General features: G+C 42.9%; 1 pseudogene; it reads left to right on the plus strand.

The window, feature by feature from the left end:
- Positions 1 to 7,320: 7,320 nt before the first annotated feature.
- LOC120843590 lies at positions 7,321 to 22,875 on the plus strand (annotated as a pseudogene).
- Positions 22,876 to 24,192: the final 1,317 nt, after the last annotated feature.

The raw sequence follows: 24,192 nt of genomic DNA on the forward strand, positions 1-24,192 counted from the left end.
TCGCCTGGAAACACTGAATCACTTGTTTAAGACGGTTTAAACTGTCATCCGTTATCTCTTAGACAATGACGGCATCGAGATATGCCTGTGTGCCGTCTATTCCTTGCAGTAGGGTCTCCATTTACGCTGAAAGATGGCGGGAGCCGATGCAGTACTGAACGGGAGCCGGTTGTAGCAAAACAGGCCGCGATGGGTGTTGATTACGGTCAAGCTTTTTGATTCCTCGTCTAGGGGCACTTGGTTGTATGCATCTCGGAGGTCCAGGGTGCTGTATCTCTCACTCTAGTTCAGTGACCCGAACAGCTAGTCGATTACTGGTAGTGGATGCTGTTCGGTGCTGCAGGCAGGATTTACGGTTACTTTAATCTTTCCGCAAAATAGTATAGATTCGTCTTTTTTTTTCTTCTTTTTGCACCGGAGCAATAGGCGTCGCCCACTCAGCATGGGGAACAGGCAAGATAACCCCGCATTTAAGCAGCCTGTCCAATTCGGTAGACACCCTATCACGCATCGCGTATAGCAGGGACCTGGTCTTGAAAAACTTGGGTAGGGCACCTTCCTTTGCACAGAGATGCGCTGGAGGCCCCTTTAGCAACCCTAGTCCGTCGCTGAACAACTCCTCGTTCTCGGAGAGTAGTTTCTCTAGCTCCTGGGTAGGCGTAGTTTCGTTCGCACCAGTTAATTTTAAAACTGGCATTCCAGACAGTCGAGCTTCTGTCTCAAGTCGCCTCCACAAAGACTCGGTCTCCACAGTCTAGAGTCGCCGGTGTAGCAGTTACTACTTGACCACAGCACCGGACGTCGAGCGTCAGCTTACCTACCACAGGCAACGTTCCGAGGTAGCATGATAACTTCAGGCTTGAACGCTCCATCCTTGGCCACTTGTGGTGGTGTTTCTCGAGCACATCTCTTGAGATCACGCATACCGGGCAACCAGTGTCCACCTCCATGACGATGTCGACACCACCCCAGCAAAAATGTTTGGGAACTGGTGCAACCAGCGTGTCGTCGGTGGCAGAAGGGGATTCCAAAGTTATCAACTGCTGAGTCATCTCGCTATCATCGCCACTGGACTCGTTGCCGTGTATTGCACATGCCTTGGCGTTTTCCCTCGGAACAGCCTCTTGCCCTCAGAACGGCTTGTTGCTCTCGGAACGGCACCTCCGGGCTGCACGGCCTTTCCGGCGACACTGGAAACAATTTGCGTTTAAGAATTAGCAGATTTCTGTCTAGTGTTGAGCTTCCGTATCGTCCGCACGAGTTTTTCTACCGCCTTGAACTTCTTTCCATTTTCCTGAACTTGAATCTTTGTACAGTCTCTGTAATCTTGTTTAATTAAGGGGTTTCCTCAGATTCCGATTGTTTTATTTCCTTGACACCTCGCGCTGCTGTTTCCGCGGCCCGAACAATGTTTTCGGTTTGTTTCAATGTGAGCTTCGGCTGGTGCCAGCAGCAGTTTGTGCGCATCCGTATCTCGAATGCCGCACACAAGTTCGTCTCAAATAATTCGATCTGCCATCGTTCTAAATTTGCCTCTGTCGGCAAGTGGTCGCAGCTGCACTATGAGTTCTTGCGCCGACTCCTCTTCTTTCTGAACTAGATGGTACGACTTAAAGCTTTAGGCTATTTCGTTGGTTGGTTGCGCGAAAAATCTTCCAAAGTTGTCGCGACCTCTTTGTAGGTTAATTCGCTCCCCTTGAGTAGGAGAAAGGATTATACTGTAAAAACAGATATGAGAATTTAATTCGTATAAAGATTTCAACAAACTTCAAGGGAGCTCAAAGAAGTGTTCACTCAAGTGTTCTTTAGGTGTGTATATCGGAGCCTGTTAAAAGCAAAGTAAAGAAAGCTTGGGGTGCAAAGAATGTAAGAGCTAGGACACGGATCCCGCCGACAGAATCAGCGATTTTTGGCCACGATTGAGCGCACACAGTTAGACAGTTTTGCGCAATTTTTTTTTATTTATCTCTAGTTGAAGAAATAGGCACACAAATTCAACAACCTAACAAATCATTTCTTTGTACGTATTATACAGTTAATTCTGCAACAGTGCAGGCGTCACTACAAATACACAAAATACAGATCATAGATTGTTTTTTGTGATGAAGATTGAGATTACAAAAGGCCATATTATATATAAAACAATTTCACAATATATCACAATTTTAGTGCAACTTATGACTAGGAGCAAAAACATGAAATAAAGCAATACAACAGTGCACTGCGGTGCTTTGACTGCTCGTCAAAGTGTTGTTGTCGTTGGTACTACAGCCACTGCCTATGGCAGCGTAGCTGGCAGAATAACGCCACATCGCAGAAAAAATTTGACATGATATTCGGAGCAGAGATGGTAATCTCTATTTTGGTTCTGAGAATCACAATGACAAGGGAGTTGATTGCTTTATTAATTCGAGCTTGTTGATCTTTAAAATTGAAAAAAAATCGAATTGATATGAAAAAAGGCACGAATTGTCGAACTTGGACTTCGCCTTCTCGATCGCGTCTGGTGGTACGTTCGAATTTTGCTGCCTGTTGTAGCCGTAAAACAACACACCCTCAACAACACGTAGATGTTCTTTTGTGTTTTAAGTTTGGCTTTTTTTTTTTTTTTTTGCTTACGAGCGTTTTGTTTGCTTCGAGCCGCCGGGCGCATGCCTCGAAATGCCGTTGTCCTCACTTTCGTCAAAAAAGGCATTTCGCTGCTGTTGCTTGAGCGAATAAAAGGACGATTTATTTTTTAATTTTTTTCATGAGGTTCTTTGTTATTTTTCTGCTTTCTTTTTACTCTGAAACCACAATTGTAAGGAGCCCGAGCTTCTTTTTCGCCTTTCTTTGTCTACTTTGTTGGGCAAGAGCGGCGCAACGATTGCCATCGCCGAGGGAGTCTTTTCTACGTATTTTGTGTGTTCGCAGGCTTGGTGTCTTTTTGACTAGATTGAGTTCTTCAAAGTAATTCGTATAGTAATGTTTGCGAAGTGTCTCCGATCTATTTTTCTCATTGCTTCGACTCATGGTTGACACCGGTTGATAAGCTCAACGATTGCCACCCCGAGGAGCTCCCGAGGGGTGCGGGGTTCGGCCGTGGTCGGCGAATACGCCTCCGAGGTAACGCAAACAGACACATGTTTTGACTTGACTGAGTTTGACGCAAGGTACAAAACTCACCGTTCCACAAATTTCATACAAAACTGCCGACAGGCTGTGTAAAGAAGCGTATGTGGTTGTTAGTCGATGTTGTTCTGCAAACCCCCGTGGTCTCTGGGCTCACATGATAAGCGGCACCAGCATCAGGTCGTCTGTAACAGCAGTGGAGTCGACTCCAGAGTGTCATTATTACGATTAGTAAACATGTTGAGAACAATTGGACTGACCACACAGTCCCTTTGAACTGTCGAGCACTTGGGCAATTGGAAATGTTCGAATGACATATACTGCACTCTGAGCAACCATTTTTGAAGACTTTTAGTTTGCACATATTTAACTAATTTTAGTGTTAATGAGCACCAGTGGCTCGCTGGGCAAGTCGTAGGACTCAGCATTCATGGCAGCCGGGCAGTACTCACAGCATACCATCACCTTGCCATGCTTGTGGGAGGTTCCAACTCCAGGTTATGGCGTCGCCTAAATAGTAATCAAAAAGCTAGCACGACCAGCACGCCTGTACAGTTCTTAGCACGACCCTTTCTTTAAACGGTTTGATCCACTGTATCAGTCAACAAAGAGACCGCCATAAACCGAAACCTGCCTCCAGGTTTTACATACCGCTAGAAGTGTCGTAGGATGCGTCTCGGGAAGTGAGTGAAGGTGCAGCAGCTTACTCGGAAGTAAGTCTCCACTTTGACAACCACGCTGCGAGTTCAAACAACGCATAAGACTCGCATCTTGAAGCGTCGCCTGTATAATGATTATTGCGAGAGTCAGGACATTCTGAAAGTAAGAGCGTTGACACCGAATAACTCATCATTGGAGTAGGGCTACTGATGTTAAGAGCCATTTATCGTAGTAATCGCACTCCAGAGACGCCGCGTTGTCGTAGAGAGGCCATGTAGAACTGAGGACAGGTTGGGGGATCCGTCGGCGGAAAAGTGGAGCAACCAAGCAAACGACGTCAGGCTCGCGGACGCTGTTCGTGGGTGCTGACGACCTCCAAGCCAGGGTCCGAACAACCTTATTGAGGGCCTTGCTTCCAAGAAGCCTTGATATTCTTGCCGGTGGGCATACAGTACCTAGACAGCATGCTTCTGGTTCATTCAGATCGCAGAAGACGGAGAACAGGACAACCAATGCACAATAAACAGGTCGAGCACGGTACACGGGACAATAGCGGTCACCGCCATGTTAAAATTAAGCGTAGCCAACCTTCCGTTTAGTACACAGTGGCGTTTTACGTTTTATTTAGAAATACTTTTATAAATGTTAAAACATTCTTTTTTTGTTTTGGTGTGTGTTTCAATGTTTGAATTTAAGTAGACTAACGCACGCACATTCGCGTTGCATCAAATAATTTTGGTCGGACTCTGAACGGTCGGAACGGTCCGAACGGTCAGAACCAGCGAGCACCGCCGGCTCGCCATCGCCATCGTAACAAAACGCAAAAACAAAGCAAGTTACAAACTTTCGGGCGCATTTGTGCATAAACAAACAAACATCGCAAAACGTTTAAAAAAAAGAAAGAGTGTCCCACGTGCCGGGGCGCCCATGGGGCTAGCTGTGGATTTGAGCCTGATTTTCGAGTGCTCGCACAATAGTTTTAATTTCTCAGTCCCTTATTTTGGAGTGCAGGCTGTGGTTCTTTGGAGTGCAGGCAGTGTGAAAGCGAACGTGTGGCTCCTTATCGCACGCAGGCTCCGATCCTTAGATGACTCTCGAGCTCTTCCAAGGAAGTCTCGGACCGACCTGTCACTGAGCGAGCAGTCATTGTGGGGACGCACGCAGAGGCCAAGGTCCAACCGGAGGCAGCGGGGGCCGAGTGAGGCACTTGGCTAGTGTATGAGGGAGCTTTAATTCGTAGATCGGAGGACAAGATTTGAGTTCTGGAAATCGGGTGGCGGCTTGATACCACCAAGCTAGGCGGTGTGTTTTGAGGAATCCATGACTGCTAAAGGTACCCGCTATCGGGCTGGTCCTTGTATTTGCACCCAGTTTGCTTCCACTGCGGGAGGTCGGATTCAAGTTCGATTGTCGTCCTTTGAAACTACTCACAACATAGCGTGACAAGCGCCTTTAGAAGTAGGGTGTGTACTGATGATGTGGAATGCGAAGGGTATGAAGAGTTCTTTTTCGACTGGGTCACAGACTTTTTAGAGCGCAGCTCTTAGGCGCCCGTTTCCGGCTTGAGCGGCGTCGGCGTCGGCGTAACCAAGGTCACCCAAAGGTCTACCCAAGGTCACGTGACCCCTCCATGTTCTACCAACTCGCCCAAATCCAAACCCTTCTGCAAGACCCCTCCCAAGGTCACCCCAAGGTCACGTGACTCAACAAGGTCACGTGACCCCTCCCAAGGTCACTTTAAGATCACATGACCCCCCAGGTGTCCCCCACGTGACCCCCCAAGGTCACGTGGCCCCCTCTCTGAGGTCACGTGACCCCCTCCCCCCGAAGTCACCTCACACCCCCTTCCCCCCTGAGGTCACGTGACCCCCTCCCCCCGAGGTCAGGTAACCCCCCCGGAGCATATTAAAGAATGAGGGGGGAGAAGGATGAGAAGACGGGGTCTACCCTCCCCTCAGTACCCTTCCCTCCTCCTCCTCAGGAGCTGCGCTCCAATTCGGCGTTACAGGGAGTTGTAAAGGGTTTTAACTTTTATACAAAATGCTCTATGTGCCGCGGTTATTTACTAACGTTTTGGCAGTACTTTATTGTGAAGGTGGAAAAAAGCGCATTGCGTGTTGACAAAGAAACGAAAAAAAGCTCTTTTAAACAACGTTGTCGAAGAGACCATGAACTGATTTTCCAATTACTTCCTCCTTAGCTTTCCTTTCAGTACATAAGCAAAGTGACAAATCGCGTGGTCGTATTTCACCTGAACCAAGAGTTTACTCAGTAGTCTGAAAGTCGGTAAGGACAGCGCCCTCGATAAAATTCACGCTTCACATTTTCGCTACTGCCGACAGCCACAATTGTGTGAACGCGAGAGACACATGCCAAGACTCAGTTTCGTGCTGGCATTTGTTTTCAAGTGTCTCTAGTTTCAGGGCTACACTACCATCTGCTTCTAAGTGCTGCACGGGACTCGTGCGCTGGCACCTTGACGCCAGTTATGGAACTAACCCAAACACATCAAGGGGTTTTTGGCGGGGTTAGCCCTCCCACAAAATGGTGCTGCGCAATTATTTTCTTAAGCTCAAAATAGATAGCACTTTTCATTGATGGCGGATTCACATGACAGACTGATTCGCAGACGGATTGATCATATCCGCGTTTCGTCCTTCCCCCAAGCGCATCCACACGAGGGAGCAAACGCGCAAACGACAGCCAGGACGGACCGATAGTACTCGCGGCCCCACTGTGCCGCGAAACTCTCCCATTGCACGATCGCACTGTGGCACCATTCTCCAAGATCTAAATTGACATTTCCTGCTTTGGAAAAGAACTCTGCGCCGCTGTTACGTGCATGCGAAACATAACACCGTTATAGGCTTAGCCCGAAGCGCCACTAGCTTTACTAATAAAAGGCGTGACAGAGACATAAGCATAATCCTGATCGAGGAGGCTTCTGCGTAGAGGCGACGAAGTCATGGGTTCGCAAAGGGGCATTTGGAGATGCTTTCCCGCACTCCACGATTGCGCCTTCAGTACACTAAAGTCACAAGAAAGATCTTGCTGGATCAAATGTTACATAAGATGCTCGACAAATTAAAATTGCGTCTTGAGGTATTCTGACCATATAAAGATTCGAGCATTCTTAGAGGCGGACAATGGGAATATTACACTCAGTATCATGGATCTTTTTGAAGGCGCTGAGTCATATGCAGCTTTCAGAAGCCGCAGGTCTAACATAACGCGCGCGTCAGAAACTGGAGACGGCCACAGCTGCCGTGACGTCAAAGTGAATCGAACTGCAGGGGCATGAGCGGTGTAATTAAATTTTTTCTCTCTCCCAAAATGAATGGAACGCCTCCTTTTTTTCTCAACTAGCCAATTGAAGTAAGTGTTGACATAAACAAAAACAAAATTAAAAGCCGTTTTTATTCCACCTGCGCATTTTCTCACTTGTGATTGGTTTGAGCATCTAAGCAATTGTTTTTGTTGAAGTATAAATACTGGAACCCACTGTCGTAGCAGCTCATCTGAAAATATTATTTCAGGCTGAATTTGAAAATGTATTTGCTGTCGCTTCTCGTTGTTTTCTGTCTTTCAATTTGTAGTTACTCTCAAGATACAGGTGAGGCAACTCCACTACCAGAGGACGACCCGAAAAACTTTCCACATCAAAATGCAAGAGAGGTTCGTTATTCACTATTACTTTCTGACATAAAATATTCAAGATCATGCTTAATCACCAACAGTAGTAACATTTTGTGTTTATTACCTTCTTATTGTTCCGAGCAGACGACACTCACAGCCTGAGCTGGCTGTGAGTATCGCCATTAAGCTCACCCCTGTAAAGCCGCAGGTCCTAGGAGAGTCACTGTAACGCATTTTGATAGAGATGCCCGCACTGACGGTGCTGACAAGGCAGGAGGGGTTGACGTTGGAACAAGGATAGTCTGTGTAGGAAGAAATTGGAAACTTTTTAGTAGAAGGGACAGACATAAAAAGGGACGTCTTAAGCTCAGCAAACTGGTTTATTTCTCAATTATCCGATATATACCCACGAAGCTCTTCCCAACCACACTCTACGCAGAAATCTCCTTTGTTGAAAACAGTTCCAAATGGAGAGAACAGACATGACACCAAAGAGGTCAAGCGCACGCACAGACATGAAATATTCAAGATGATGCTTAGTCACCAATGGTAGTAACCGTTTCTATTTATTACCTTCCTATGCTTCTGAGCAGGCGACACTCACAGCCTGAGGTCTCTGGTGTTCTAGGACATGATTAGCTATCACCAGCTCTCCTGCACACTCACTGTCATTTCAAGGATAGTCTGTTGTTATTACACCGGTTTGATCCGGTCATTTGCAACTACGTCATTAGGGCCGTTAATTGATGTCCTGTGTGAACGTCTTGGCTTAGCGATCAAGTACTCGAAACGGTTATTCGTAGGCCGGTACCAGTGACCGACGAATCTTGTGTCGCAAGAAAACATGAGAGCACGTCTCGAGGCCTTGGCTAATTAAGGACTGCTCCGTTCAGGTGGAAGAACAGGCCAGAGGAGACAAAAAGTTCGTAGAAGGCCGTGGATGTAGCCATGGGGTCTTTCTTGACTCGGGGGTAGGGGAAGAAAATAATAGGCCATGTAGAAACAGTGGTGCACCATAGACTAACTCGGCTGGAGAACAGCTAAGACCTGCCTTGAGCACCGGGCGAAGGCCTAGGCGAACAATGGAAAGGTGGTGGGCCCAATGGTAGCAGGATTGTAGATGGCGAGAGTGGCTTTCAACTGGTGGTGAAGCTGTTACACCATGCCGAAGGTCGACTGATTATGGGCGGTGACGTGGATATGTCGGACGCCCAAGATGGGGATGAAAATGGAAATAGGGTCGGTTGCAATTGCTTTCCCCTGTCGGTGCTGACCGCAGCAGGGCAGCTGAAACTGGAAAGCCACTTGTCTATGAAGGCTGCGGCGACTGTCTCTGTTGCCATGTCAGGGACGGGGATTGCGTCAGGCAATCTCGTGAATCTGTCCACACACGTCATCAAATACTGTGCTACCCGTGATGATGAAAGGTACCCATTAGATCGATGTGGACGTGCGTGAAGCTGGAGTGGTGGGCGAAAAGGTCACAGGGGATGATTGTGTGTCTCGTGATACCGACGCGTCGGCATTGAATGCACGTTCGCGCCCAGCGATGGACGTCCATGTTCATTATCGACTAGAAGAAATAAGCAGTTCCTAACTTCTGTGATGCTGGGATACCATGGTTACACTTGTCTTAGAGATGATAAAAAATAGCGATATGAAACGCTAGTGGTTCGAATGGGCGTGACACGCAGTTGAAGCTTCGCAGCTAGTCGTTACCGGAGAAAACTGTGAGGGAACGTTGGGGAAGTTCAGCGATCCAGGAGAGGCGATCAAGCGTTGCAGCTCAGGAACGTCACACTTCGCGGTTGCCAGTTCTTTTTGGTCCACTGGATCTGTTATGAAATAGCACCGACGAGATATAGTGCATTCACAGCAGTGTTTTCATGGCCGCTGATATGACGGGGAACCAAAGTATACTTTGGTATGAAACCGAGTTTCCGGATCTCACGTGATTTGTTGCCGCTGCGGTCCTGTTGGAATGCGAGCGTCAAATTCTCTCCTTCGAGGAAGTGGCTGAGGTCTTTGACGGCAAGGTACACAGCCAAAAGTTCACGCGCAATGGTACTGTGCCTTTGTTCTGGATTCTTCAGTTTGTGCGTGAAAATTTGATTGGCTGCCAGCCATTCACGTTCTGATAAAGAACAACACCGAGAGCTACCATTCACGCATCGCCGACGAGTCGCAGTTCTGCGTCCGTAATCAGAGGAAGAAGCATTGCAGAGTCAGCTGGCGACTTTTTCGCTGAAAAAACAGACACTGCATTTTTGTTTTACAGAAAAGGCGCTAAATATTGTTGATTGGTGGCCAGTAGATCAGTAAATATTTTTATCAGTCGTGCACAACTCGGTAAGAAATAGCGAACGAATTTGGAAGCCCAAAAAAATTATGAACTTTCTTCAGAGATGTTGAGTGTGGAAAGTCTCTGATAGCTGTAACTTTCGTATCTAAGGGCTTGATGAGTTGCGGTGTTGCCATATGCCCAGGGAATTCGATGGTCGGCAGGCCGAAGGGGCATTTCTTTGGTTGATAACCAATGTATAGTCGTCGACCTGGGCGAAAGGAGTGCTCAGGTGTTATTCGTGCTAGGTTTCCCACGTGCAGGCGACAAAAAGATCGTTAGGATAACCAGCATCGTGTTCGATAACCAGGATCGTGTCCCCAGGATCGTGTCCGTGTATGTCGACACAAACCTACCGGGACAGCTACCGCCATCTATAAGCGACGGCGGCAAGCACATAACCAGTATGGTTTCCGCCGTCGCTCGTAGACGGCACCAACCTTTCCAGTTATAATCGAAGAATGGATAGTTTGGCGCGTTGGTGGGAATTCATCGTAGGAAACAGCGCGAAAAACAGACGACGACGAAGAAGCACACGGTGTATAGAATACAGCTCCGCTGGTCTTCCTTCTTCACGAGAGTGGAAAGGCTCAACGTTTTTGTTTTATTCACACCATGCCACATAGTCTCGAGGCTTTTTGTTTAACTAGATAATTGTAATATGGTAGACAGGAGTTTAAAATACTTTATCAAAATTGAAATGTGTCAATCTTAAAGATGAAAAGAGGAGACAATGTGTTCTGCGTATGCACGCGTGTATATGTATCCTTGCAGTTACTTATTCTGATAATTCATTTTGACCATTAGAGACTTACTATGTTTAGTTACATTTGGCGACACGTAAGTTCGTTAACAGTAGCGGCTTTGTTAACATTTTTTTTTACACTCTTCTGCAGCGTCTCGATCAATCTCACAGGAGCCACCCCTATAAATACAACTCTCTGTGAAAAAACATCCTGTTTTTAATAGATCCATGAAATGTTATTTTTCGATAGGAAGTGAACTCAAAGTCGTCTTGGTGTTGCTCAAAGTGCGAAAAAATAACATACTGACACGACAAAAAAAACGCCACGAGCACCTCTTTCAGGGAAAGGTGCACATCGGGACCCTTACTTGCGTTATATTTCTACATACCATGTTCTTTAGAGGTTGCGCGCTAGAGCTGAGAGGGCTCTAAACACTTAATTACTAACAGTGTGCTTAGGTTAGTCGTTCACCTGGCGGGGGAAAATCGCACGCAGCTTGCTGGAAACAGATGTTCAGAATGACACACGCTTATAGTGCCAAAGAGAAAACATGCAATAGTAAATAAAAAAAAATAAAAAACGCATCGTGCCTTGGCTTTCAACTAGCCAATTGAAATAAGTTTTGTCTTAACGAAATATGACGTTTGAATTTTTGTGAATTTTGTTCACTTGCAATAGGCTTCAGCACCTCAGTTACTGTTTTTACTTGAAGTATAAATACTGCGATCCCTGATCGTTCAATAATAACTTGAAAAGTCGTTTCAGAATGAATCTCACAGTTATTTCAAATTATTTTTCGTGGTTTCTTGCCTTTATATTAGTGTTCACTTTGAAGATTACGCGGAAACCACTAGCGTTTCCCCCTGCGAGAAGATGATCCAAAAACTACTCTAATCAAAATACAGCAACTGTATATTTTTGACAATTATATTCGTCTTCTCGCTAGTGGCACACTAGACATATCATAAAAAAAAAAGATTTTTCCGGGAGATGTTAAGCTAAATAATACCTCGAAATAACATTCTAATGAGATTAACGCAAAAAAACGTGCTATTTAACGGCATCTCCAACTGAAGAACAATCTCTCTTGTCATCACTTAGTGCATTACAGCCGAACCTATACTTTATTTCAGGAGTGTAATATATATACTGTCATAAACGCGCTCTAATATATTGTCTCAGGTAATAAATTTTAAATTAGAGACAAAACGGATGTTTTTATACATTTAAAATGTTACATTCGGAACGTACGTCTGTTTTAATTTCTGCCGAACCTAAAAACCGAATACAAAAAGGCTGCTTTTGTGACTTTGCAAGTGAATAAAAATATTTGCGTTTTTTTCGTTGATATCTGAATGAACGTTTAAGCTAATTCTTGTTATACATAATGTTTCTTTCTTGTGTTGTTGCTTCTTTTTCATTAGAAATTTATAAAATTTAAATTTTCATTTTTTTATCTTCATATGGGTTATTTTTTCTAGACGTGTCGTCTTTTAGTCGTTCAGGAACAAACAATGGGAAAACACGTGTTTCCATGCATAACTCCGTTGCGTCAATGTTTCATTTCGTCTCCCGGAGCGCAAAATGTAGGATTCGAGCAGTGGGTGGTTGCTTTCCTGTGAGACATTTGGCCTGTCATTCACAAGTTCAGCTTCTTTCTGTAAAGAAAACATTTAATACGACCTGAATATGCGTGGTTTATTGAACCTTTAATCCTAAGTGCAATCCAGCAGAGGTCCTAATTTACACGGCAGGACCAACCGGAAACAATTGACAAGGACAGCTGTCGTCTAGTGCGATCGTTTAGCAGTGAGGAGCTGGAGAATCGCAGCTGGCTGCGATGTCCGGGTTCCTCCGTCCCGCTCAGTCTCCTTGAGTAGATTTTGGCCCCAGGTCTTTGAATAATAGAAACAAATATGGGAAACTTGCGCAGATAATAACCCAAAGATTTAGACAGTGTTTGACATCGCGTTTGGAGCACACGACTTACGTGTATTTTTTGAGGAACCTAACCGTAACAACACAATTGTGTAAATAATGCGAAAAGCAACGCGCGACATACAGGTTTGTATTTCCAGAATATCTGAAATAGAAGCACTGTTAAATTAGTTTGACCTCAGTCTTGAATATGATAGCTGCTTGTTGGTGCGATTGCAGATAGAAATCAAATAATATTAGCACGAATGAGTCCTCGGTAAAAGCTGGAGAACCGAAATTTTTTTGTTTTTTTTTCGGTAGCCTGAGTTAGTACCAGCTAAGTTATTCTCTCAGTGCCATGATTAATTTTCAGTCATATATGTGTAGAATTTTGATATAGGATGTTGCTGGTATATTTTAGATTGTTGAATTACCTGGAAGACACTGGGTCAAGAAACGAACATACACAGTGACGACAAAGATGGGAGAATCAACATGTGAATATGCACAAATCCATGGCAAGGTGAAGGAAAATGAATACACCTTAGAACTGGGAGCTAAATTTGGATCCATGTAAGCAATATATCTTGATTTTTGTTTCATGTTATTTAGCAATACGCCAAGACATTTCACAAAAGCTATCTTACTAGGAAGCGTCAAGTGAAAATAATGGTATAACAAATTAAAAAAAAAGACAATATATCGGACTTGTATATATGAGCATCCCTAGGTGTAAATAGATGGGAAAAAAACATTCAATATTTTTGAAACTAGAAAAAAGAAATAGATAGTGGGGCAGTTAGGAATGCAACTCTCTGAAAGATTGTTTCATAACTGAATAGATCCTTTTCAAATGTGCGCGCCATCTAGTAGCTGCTGCGTCAATTATGCGAGTCCGCCATTGTTTGGGCAGGTACATACTCTCAGCCTGTATTAGGCACGAGGGTTACCTCAATGTTCAGCGAGGACTCGGATCTAACCACACGCTTCGTACCCAAGAAATGGCGAACGCCACTGTTGCTTGCGGACCTTTAAAAAAGGCTCTATTTCGAGCAGTAAAAATTAGTATACCCTGCAACCGAAAATACTTTTAATCTTGTAAATATATTTACATTTTTAAAATGGTCGTGTGGAAAGTAATCGTACAGTAACAATGGAGTGACAGCTGCACAGTTTAGGACGCGAGAAAAAATGCGCTAGGCTTCTAGCGCAAAAGTTGTCTTTGTTGTATCTTCTGTTTAAGAAAGAATGCTCGTACGCTCATTTCTATCAAAATTTAGACTAGGTTGAGCGTGCTGACAAAAACTAAGACACAAAACACGTTTTGAGCTAACATACACATTGAGTGTGTGCTTGCATTAGCCCTGCAGAACATCAGCGAGCTCCTCATCCAACAGATACGACACGCGCAACCCACGCACTTCGTGTGTTTGGTACCTCAACACGTTCTATCTCAGTGGGTGTTTGCAGCATGATCAAGCTAATCTTTTTGTAACGCAGTCACTATATTAGTCCTTTCTACTGGGCGGTTATCGAAATGCTCGAGGCTGCCGTATTTTATTCTAAATATTTTTCTTCGATAACAGGTGGATATCAAAAAATCAAACAATGTTTTTGGAAACCACTGGCCAACACCCAGCACCGAATGTGCTCAAGTTTACCAGACAAAGTGGTATGGTTGATTTATTATAAATTTAACTGTAAGTAATTATTTGTAGTGAAGATCACAAAATATTTAGGAAGGCAACTCACGAAAATCCTCTGCGAGAATTGTATGGTGATGTTGCCGCTACGTAATCAGAGCAAGCATCTGTAGATATCATAAAAAGCTTGCAAAAATCCGTAGTAAAGAACCATCATCAAATTAGTGAAACGGATATCAATACATTGGACAGGTTATTCTAAACGTACTAATTAAATAAAACTTACCTATGTATGAACATCAATTGTTACATCACATAAGCATTTGAACCTTGCAAGGATGGCGAGACTACTATACGTTGGTTTCTTTGAAATCGAACACGCGTGTCGGATTGGATATTCTCGCGGTTGGAACCGCTGCTTGGCGAGCGTAAATCGAAAATAAAGATTTATTCGGCGAACTTGTGCCAGAAACAAAAGAAAGATGAGCGCCAAAACAGAAACAGCGAACGTCGCAGCGTCGGCGTGACAGCTGGCTGGAACGAGACCTGCCAGAGAAAGAATGAGAATGAGCCGGCAAGATTAGGCTCGGCTCCTTTTTTGTTCTACTCGGTATCTCAGATAATCGAACTAGAATAATCGAGGGTGTGCTAGGACGAGACTGACTCGGCAAGGTCGTGGTGGCCTCACTAACCTTTATGCAAGGGGTAAGACTATACTCGAATCTTCTAGATGTACGGAAAAGCGTTTCTTTTTGGTTCTTCTAGGCGGTAATATATTTATTTGCCTCAATAAAATTTATTTTAGGCGCATTTTCGTAATAAACGATGTCACACCTTAAATTTTGTTAGAAAATGCATTTTTTAAAACAAACAGTTGGAAGTGGAGTACGGTGAAACGTTACATTCTTGCTGCTAGATTTTTTTACCTAGTTGTTCTGTCGCTTGTGATACATAGGAAAAACGAAAACACATCGCGTAATTTCCACTTCCTTTGAACTAATCTGCTTTGGCCTATTTAATTCTAGAAATAAAATAATGTAAAACATCGCACCTTTGACGTTTTGGTGACATTCTTGGTTCCTTGTCTTTTAGGACTCATGACACATTCTGCTTACTTAATACTATATTGTAGGCCTATACATGCGACATCGTTTGTACCGCTTTAGTTTGTCATTTTTATAAAAATTATTTACATGGTTCTTTATTTCGTTAACAAATAAATGTAGCCCTGGTTGGAGCCCTCTTTATAAAACGAGGCAATTTTATTTCTCCCTTTTCTTATTGTTCCCAATACTGTTACCTTTCTATAGGTTTAGTCAAATTTCTCCCTTATTGTATTTTCTGTAGAAGTGCCCACACGCAGATGTACGCACCTGAATCGAATAAAGTGTAGCTTCGAAAGTTGGAATTACTGCAATGTTTTCAGCCTTAAAATGCAAACCGCATGGGGTTCAGAAGTGTTCGGGAAATGAATGGGTGACGGAGAGTGGCGGTATATTGGTGGAAAGGGGAGAGGGCACGTTTTGTGGGCGTGTCCCCATCAAAACAAAAAGTCTGCCCCTGCCGCCCCTGTTCCGACGCCAGTGACTACACATGTTATTTATCTATCTTTTTTGGCCGCGATTTTTTTTCCTCCCGGGGGGGGGGGGGGGGGGGGGGGGGTAGTTAGAACATTAAAGACAAGCGGCATATTTTTGCAGCCTGACCTGCAACCGGCATTCTTTGTGTTGAAGTAAAAATTCCAGTCCTCTGCTCGAGCCTTTTATGTTCTAGATTGTTTCTGTCCAGTTTAATCGATGACGGTCGTTCGGTGGTTTGTTTTAGTCTCGTTGCAATGGTCGACACACAAATAAGGATAAATCGAAAATATCATTTTCGAACTGTAAACAAGCCCCTTCGAGTGAATCTACTAACATGAACATTGCCTTCTCACAGAGCTGTTGCAATTTGAGATGCTAACGTGGTTTTAAGCAGAATTGATTCGCATGCCTGGCTGAAAACGTCACGCGTGCTGTGCCAGTAAGTTGAGCTGATGTTTGTTCCAAAGTGCGGTCTCCCAGAATGATAAGCTCAGGGGCGTTAAGCAAGGAATTATTGGTGATGCCTAGGCTCTCGCCTCTACAAAAATTTCTGTCGTCGAATAGAAAAAAAAAAAAAAAAAAAAAAACTCGGAGCTGGAAAGAATGAAGGCCAAAGTACTACTGGGATTCAGTGTAAATATTTTTTTTTGGAAATTAACTATTACCTATTAGACAAAACCAAAAACTGAAATTCTCCTGCTTAATGATCTTACTTCGCATGCGGTGCGTCAAGAATTTTTTAAGTCGTTTTTACCGTGAGAGATGTCAGCTTTATATACTAAGATCTGTCGGCGCTATGGTGATTCGCGAGTAATTCCCGATGCCTAAATACCTGCTGTGGAAATGAATGCAACTACAGACTCATTTTGGTGCAAGTAATTTGTGATATTTTTACCATTGGTAGAAATATCACAAATTAGCGTCTAGTTATAAAACTTGGCCAGTCAGTACTACAAGATGATCTTGGTGCCAAATTGAAAAACTAAAACAAAATATAAATCTAAAAAAAAAAAAAAAAACTGACATCCACACACAGTCTCAAAAGTCAACTGAGACGGTATGTATGGTTGTAGGGTTTTTAATATGTATTCTTAATCTCGAGATTTTGATTATGGACTTAACTCACAAACTTGCCTGCTTTTTTTTTACATTCAACGATTTTCACTGTTTTATTCGAAGTTCAAACATGAAACATGACGCGAAAGTAATTAAGAATTGCTAGAAGAAAGTTATAGTAAAAATATACATGATAAGGTCTACTTTGGAGACCTACGGGATGTTTCTTCAAGCCAAAACGGACATTACAACATTTTATTCACTCTGCGTAAAATTAATGAAGATGAGCTGTAGCAATATATGTGCCTGCGTGTATTGTACCAATTTTCGTATTCATCTTCGAGCTCTCCTAAAGGTAAAATCACAAATCAAGAACTAATCTCCCTGAGCCTTTAGCAAAGCTGACCTCAAAAGATGCGCGTTGAAGGTCTTCATAGAGGGAAACATTCATTATGATATATATTTTTATGTTTATCATTGTACGGAGACTCTAGCAAGGCCTATGAACGCCAGACATTGTTAAAACTGGACACAAGTAAGTTCGAATGCAAGATGGTCGAGCAGCTATAGGGGACCGGAATGCTAGCGACAACACCAGGTGTACAGGTTGTATATCTCGACTAATGGGTTTTATCAGCCTTCGGGATCGAATCTATAGACTCTTCGGGAAGGAAGGAACAGGACACGCAGAAAGCACAAATAAAGATGGGGAATGCATAAATATTATATATGCTAAACTGAGATACAGCCATAGGAACCTTGACTCAGTTACACTTAGTAAATAATAATCAGGAGTGTGCGAATGGTCAAATTCTAACTCGAATCGAATAGTGTAAAATAGAAGCCAGAAAGTAGAATGTCGAATAGAATACGAATACTAAAATGAATTCGGAATGTCCACAGGCCTAAAAACGGGTCTGTCTTTCTGTGGTGTTCAGGTAACGACTACGCAAAATTGCGATAGCTTTGCCTGCCTACTACGAAGGCTATATTCCGCAGATTAATTTGCGACGAACTTGATAAGAGGAAACTAATTATCAAATGTCCGTAGATATGCATTCGAGAAATATGGTCATACACTACACGTCATCGGCCGCGTCTGTTCAGCCAGCGGCTCCCTCCTTCAAAGCATTCAGAAGACTGCGGCACATCCAGTGAGCGCCTCGCCTTCAGATCCGTGCATGCGCCCGATATAAAGGGAACAATAATAGCTCATGAAAAGTATCGCTTCACAAGTGTCATCCTTTATACGATGGTTGAGCGTCGTGCTCTAAATCTTGAGTTCCTGGACTAAAGTTCCCTTGAAGGACGTTCGGTTTTATGTTCCTTGTTCTCAATTTGTCGATTTATTGCTAGCTCGCGGATGCTCATGTGTTTCGTGTTATGGATAAAAAGTTCCCGGGGTAGGTTGAAGAACGAAAATGCATCGCATTTAAGAAAAGGGCACAGATGAAAAGAAGCCCTAGATTTTTTTTTTGTTTTTTTTTTTTAGAGTAACAAAGAACGTCGAGGGGTAGGACGAATAAAAACAGTGGTAGTGACCATACTTAAGTCCAATTAACATGGTGCGACTACGCTCGCGATTTAGCAGCTGCCACGTTGGTCACCGCATCTTAAACCATACTTTTTTTGCCGCACAGGCGGCGTTGTATAGTGCGAATTTACGAGTAAAATCTCATCATGTGAATCGGTCATCACACGACAAGCTCAAGACTCAGCTGACGGATGTGCCCACCCATCCACGTATGAATGCGCAACGTGCGGAATAAAGGAACTGATATTACTGAACGTTTTTAATCGCGCGACGTATAGCGAAACGAAGCCCAATAATCAGTTTCACCTTACGTCCGGCCGAAGAGGACGCTACTAGCCATTCCAGCTAATCCGGCTCTGGGAACTTAACACGTGGTTTACACTTTGCGCACGTCACGGCGCTTCCTCTCGAAGGTCACGGGGAACTCACACGGCCTTTGGATTGTCACCGATGGCTCGCAGAATTTGCTGCAGCAGGGTGTACGGTTAAGCGAAGTTTCTCTTTGCGTTTCTCACTCGACGCCGCGGAGCGCGACAAATTACTGGAAGATGCCGATTTAAAGTTCGCTGCTGCGTGTAGATATATGGTCCACAGAGCTGGCTAAAGATTTAGCTAAATGTTTTAATTCAAAATGGTGACTTGCGTGGTTACGGGTTTTTCTCAAGTGCACACAAGAAGCCGGAGGCGTGACTCCTTCGTTCGAACAACACAAGAAACGAACGGCATTCTTCAGAAATGACTTGTCAGTCAAGGCTTATGAACCCAGGCTTTATTTAGATCACACACATGCCTGCGAGGACTATTTTATCATACGAACAGCCAGAAGAAACCAAAACTGCTTGCCAGCAGCATTTATATACAATTTATCGAATTATTCGAAAACTCGAAAACTAGGAATTCTAAAGACGAATCGAATTATTTTAGCAATCACTATTGGATTCGAATTTTCGAACTCAAACTCAAATATTGACACACTTCTAATAATAATAATCATAAAATATGCGTTGCCAGTAACGTCAAAACAGCAGAGGAGTCGGGGCAGGCATTTCTTCATAATGTGGCCCTTGCACGTAACCCCCTCCCCATCGACCTCTCCACCGTCCCCCTCCGTCGCTCCTTCACCTCCAAAACACATCTGACCATTCTGCCTCTAAGGCTACTCCACCTTGCAGAAAAGCACACTTTCGAAAATACTTTCTTCCTGATGCAGTTGCGTGCATCTGCTTCGAGCACTTCTACAGAAAATACAACAAAAATTGGGGACTTTGATTTAGCCCATAGAAGGTTAACATTTTTGGGAACAATAAAAAATAAAGGAGTAAAAAATTGCCTTTTAACATACCGGGCTCGAATTATGGCTGAATTTATTTATTAACACAATTTTATTCAAATTTCGCAAAAAATATGAAAGTAGTACAAGTCTATAGCACATGTCTACTGGCATGTAGCATTCAGTAAGCAAAATGTATAATGAACCCTTAGATACAAAGCTACAAATATAACGCCAAAACGTCAAAACTACGATGTTTCGTTTTTGTTGCGTAAATAAGCCAAAACACTTGTTCTTTTAAACGGACATGCGCTATATATATAGAAGAAAAATGACTGTGTGTTTTCGTTTTTAATTACGTATATCAACCGACAGTACCGGTTTTAACAATTGAGCAACCAAAATGTAGTATGTTTACTTTGCTCCACTTCAGAACTTTTACATAAAAAAGTAAGGAATCTCAACAATTCTAAAGTATTATTTACTTCTTACGGAAATGGGGCTGCGATATATTTTTTCTTCCCATCGGAATACCCCCCCCCCCCCCCGCCCCCCCGTCAGCGCCCTCGATGCTTGTGCTCGATTTAAGTGAAAACATTATTTAGGTATGACCATAATAATCATATGAATAAAACAAAAAAAAATGTTTGGATTAATTTTGCGCTTTGATAATATAATTTTATCCCAGCAATTATCTCAGAAAAGTACCGAAATGCCTTGACGTGGTAACAGCAACATACACAAGTGTCTATATAAAGCAATATTTACAAACTTCCTAACTATGCGGAAATCGGGTTTACCTGCGAACAGATTTTAGTTACCGAGCCTATATTAGCTTTTAGTATCTTAGAACGTTTGATCCTGGAAATATTTTTCAGACCTATTATAAAGGTGGATCCTGTCATTTTAAGCACTTACAAGACAAGTTATATTCGCCGTCGAGTAGACATAATTAAGTTGATGGTGCTCTCACCTACCTACACAATTTTATACAAGACACCTTTTTAGATTTACTATGAATATCGAGGTTGCTACTGAACCAATTATGATAAAAGAGTAAAAATATATATGTTAAAAAGGTACCGGCGGCCAAGCCCTGAGTTGAACACCTGCATGTCGAAAGCATAGGTGTGCTTTGCCAGCGGTTCTAGTAGGATTTCCTTTCGTGAACGTCCTGGCTCCTATCAAACGCCCTTCTTACATTTTGCCTATTTTCAATTTTTTTATTGTGTGTTATACACAAAAAAGCGGTCATAATAAAAATAACTCATGTACTTTTCCAGCTGATGGAAGACTGGGACACCCGCTACTCTACTCTGATTACACGAAATGCTCTATCGTAAGAATAATGAAAAAGGATTCGGACGGTAGGTTCACGCTATTCTTTAGACCAAAAAGTCCTAGGAACATAAAGCGAAATCTAGAGGTTGCGTGTTGGTTTATTTTGTTCCCTCCCCTCAGATGTACGGTATTGTTTGAGTCGAAGAAAGCTTTATATTTTATAAAAATAATTCCCAATTATACAAAACAGTGAGCACCGCGAGAGAGATTGAGAGTATACATGGGTAATAATAATAGCAAGTTTTTGATGCTTACAGTTAAAATATTTTAGCAGTAAAATTATGCACATGTTATTCTTATTGTAGCTTGTTTAGAACGGTGTCATATGGTTGGCAAGCTTAGTGGGGGGGGGGGGGGGGGGTTGATTTTACAAAAACAAACACCCATCGGACATCTCTGGTCACGCATTGGTACTATTTCTTTATATTCTATCGTTCCTATAATGGTTTGCCTCAGCTCTTAATCTTTGAAACTACCCATGAATTATTACACTATATGTTTTATGAGACAAAATAGGCACCAAGGAACCTAAGATAAATTTGTGCGCTTGATATATCTTGAAACATTTAAACGAACGCTAAAAGAGACGACTATTAATATAAAATATTGATTGATAAAATAATATATTACAAGTCTGAACGAGACGAGAGCTAATACGAATTAAACATGTATTGTAAAGGTGTCAGAACTTAACATATGTATTTTAAACTTTGCGTGGAACGTAAAAAAAATAAATATTTTACTAAAATGACATCGGTGACATTTAGTGAATCAGCTGAGTGCAGCATAGCTTTCAAAATCTTGGCATATAAGATCACAAAACGCAAGCTGAGCCAGTCTGCCAAGACTCTACAAAGCAGTTATGTCTGCGGACTGCAATGCATCATCAGAAAATAACTAAGCTAGTCAGACTCGACTTAAGTCAGTCACACATTAACAACGCGTACAAATACGCCAAAGTGCTGGGATGCGTTTCTTTTTTTTTTTTATGGCATTGTGTGTAGAGAATACTGGGTCTTGTGTTAGATATACCTTCTAGCAGGATGCTTTACATCGCAATTTTTACTTTTATGCAGAGCTTTAGGCGCACGAAAAGCATTATCGCTTCAACTCTGTGTTACATAAGAATTTTCCATTAATTCTGGGAGCCTAAGAATACGTTTAGATGGAAAGCTTGTTTTGAAAATTTTTTATGACTTTATGATCAAAATTGACGTCAGAGGTCCTGACCATCAAAACTAGTGTATTTCGCAATAAATAAAATTATTTAAATTTTACAGTTCGAATTTATTTGTTGTTATTAGACGTTGATTTGAAATATTAATCTAAAAGCGTTGCGATGATTTATTTTATTCCTTTTAAGATAACGTGAAAACATTTTTTTGATAATTTTAAACATTTTCTAGCAACATGTTTACATTTTTTCGGGAGTGATTTTTATGTGTTTGATCTGTAACGGTTCTTCTACGCTTTGTATTAAGAATTCATCTCAACCGATAATTCTCAACCAGCATAGCGTCAGAAATATTGAAATTAACAATATACCAGGAAGCATCATACGTGACATATTTTTAACCCTATATTCTAACGCAATGTTATTTCCAGTTTGTTTTTTAATGTGTGTATAGTATTCATTTGTTACGTAAAAGCTGGCAAATGCTTTTGATTTGTGTGTGTGTGTTCTTTTTAAGTGCAGCATTTTGCCTTTCCCAACTAGCTCTACTGCAGCTGTATATTTGTGGGCTTGGGACGAATCAAGTTGTTTGTACACAGCCTTTTTTTTCTTCTCTTGTCTCCCCCAACATCGTGTTTGTCTGGAAAACAGGAAAATCTATTATTATGACCATATAAAAAAACGTATTGTATAAAATAAGAACCGACAAATTTTCTGACCAAACGTTAATTTTTTCAGAGTACCGTTGTGACATGCTCCTGTCGGACGAGGCTGCAAGAAATGACCCACCCACCGCTTGTGAAGAAAAGTTTAAAACGTATTGCACTGGTACTCCGGTTGAAGTCTACAGTAGCAGTTGTGAATAAAGAGGAGCAGAACCTCTGTGAAGTCGCACATGGAGATTATAGAAACTTTCCTGTAGTGTAGTATATCTTTAAATAAAATGACATGCTCTAAATATTGCATTTGTCTCATAAAGTTAGTGTCAACGCGTGACACTCTCGCCTAGCAGTAATATCTGAAAACTGTACGCCCTATGGCCTATACATAGCTTGCCGCTAACATTGTTCGCGGCCTTGCCGGTATTTTATGGGCCGCGAGCTTTCGGTTCACAGTGTTAATAGGGAGCTTGCGTAAATCGCTTTCGCCGTCCCGCAACGGCTCTCTGCAACCCGGTAGGATGCCCTGAACTCTACAGTCAAGGCCATCGGCGCGCAGGCGCAGTGGCTGCTTCTTCGTTGCGGAAGGCCTAGCGGAGGTGGAAACTCTGTTTAACAAAACTGCCTAATAACACACGCGCTCGTGTCTCTGCGCTCGCTGTGCTGCGCTCTCAGTCTAGGATACAAGGGTATATCCTTACACCCTACTGTAGGAGAAGCGCGAAAGTAAACTCACTCACGCTGAAAATGCACGCACGCCAGAAAAACGGTCACTCACGTCGCGCTGACTTACTTTTGCGGTTCTCTTACAACATGAATATCCAACGCGCCCAAGCATCCATTCTAAGAAGTTTCTTACACCCCTTGTCTCACATAAGACACCCAAAACTTCAGTACGACGTACAACGCACTCACTTCGAATCGACGAGCAACTTTCACCAGCGGCTTCAAAGCCGAGTGGTACAACTTCTTAAAGTAGAATGTGCGTATTACTGACAAATAAAACTGTTTTTTTTTTATTGACTGCAAAACTTCGATATTTCTTTTCGGGAGTATTTGATACGTATCTTAGCTGTTTAAGAAGTTACATCGGAACATTATCAAGCTCCTCCTAAACGTTGGGGCGACGTACAGAGTCGGTGCCCTGTACGTCGAACTGATGTTTTGGTCTGGATTTTATGGGACAAAAGGGTGCAAAACGACACCCTTGTTTTTAATGCTCCTGTTGTTCGCACTGCTGTCGCGGTGCTCTCGTGTCGTTTGCTCTGCCGTCGGCGCTCTCGTGTCGTGCGCTCGCGTGGCGCCCTCCTGTGTGGGGTAGAGGGTGTTTGGGGGGGGGGGGGGGGGGAGGTGTATAATATCTGCTTTTCTCAAACATAGCGAAATATAGGGTGTGTGTGTTCCAGTGTTGTACACGTTCCTCAAGAAACAGGAACGAAAGCTTTTTCCTCGTTCCTTCTGCTTTTTGGAACGCGTTCCCGTTACAAGTTCCATTTGTGAGAACGTAACTTGTTCCCGTTACAG

Source organism: Ixodes scapularis, unplaced genomic scaffold (genome assembly GCF_016920785.2).
Source record: "Ixodes scapularis isolate PalLabHiFi unplaced genomic scaffold, ASM1692078v2 PGA_scaffold5__190_contigs__length_132052651, whole genome shotgun sequence".
Taxonomy (NCBI): Eukaryota; Metazoa; Arthropoda; class Arachnida; order Ixodida; family Ixodidae; genus Ixodes; species Ixodes scapularis.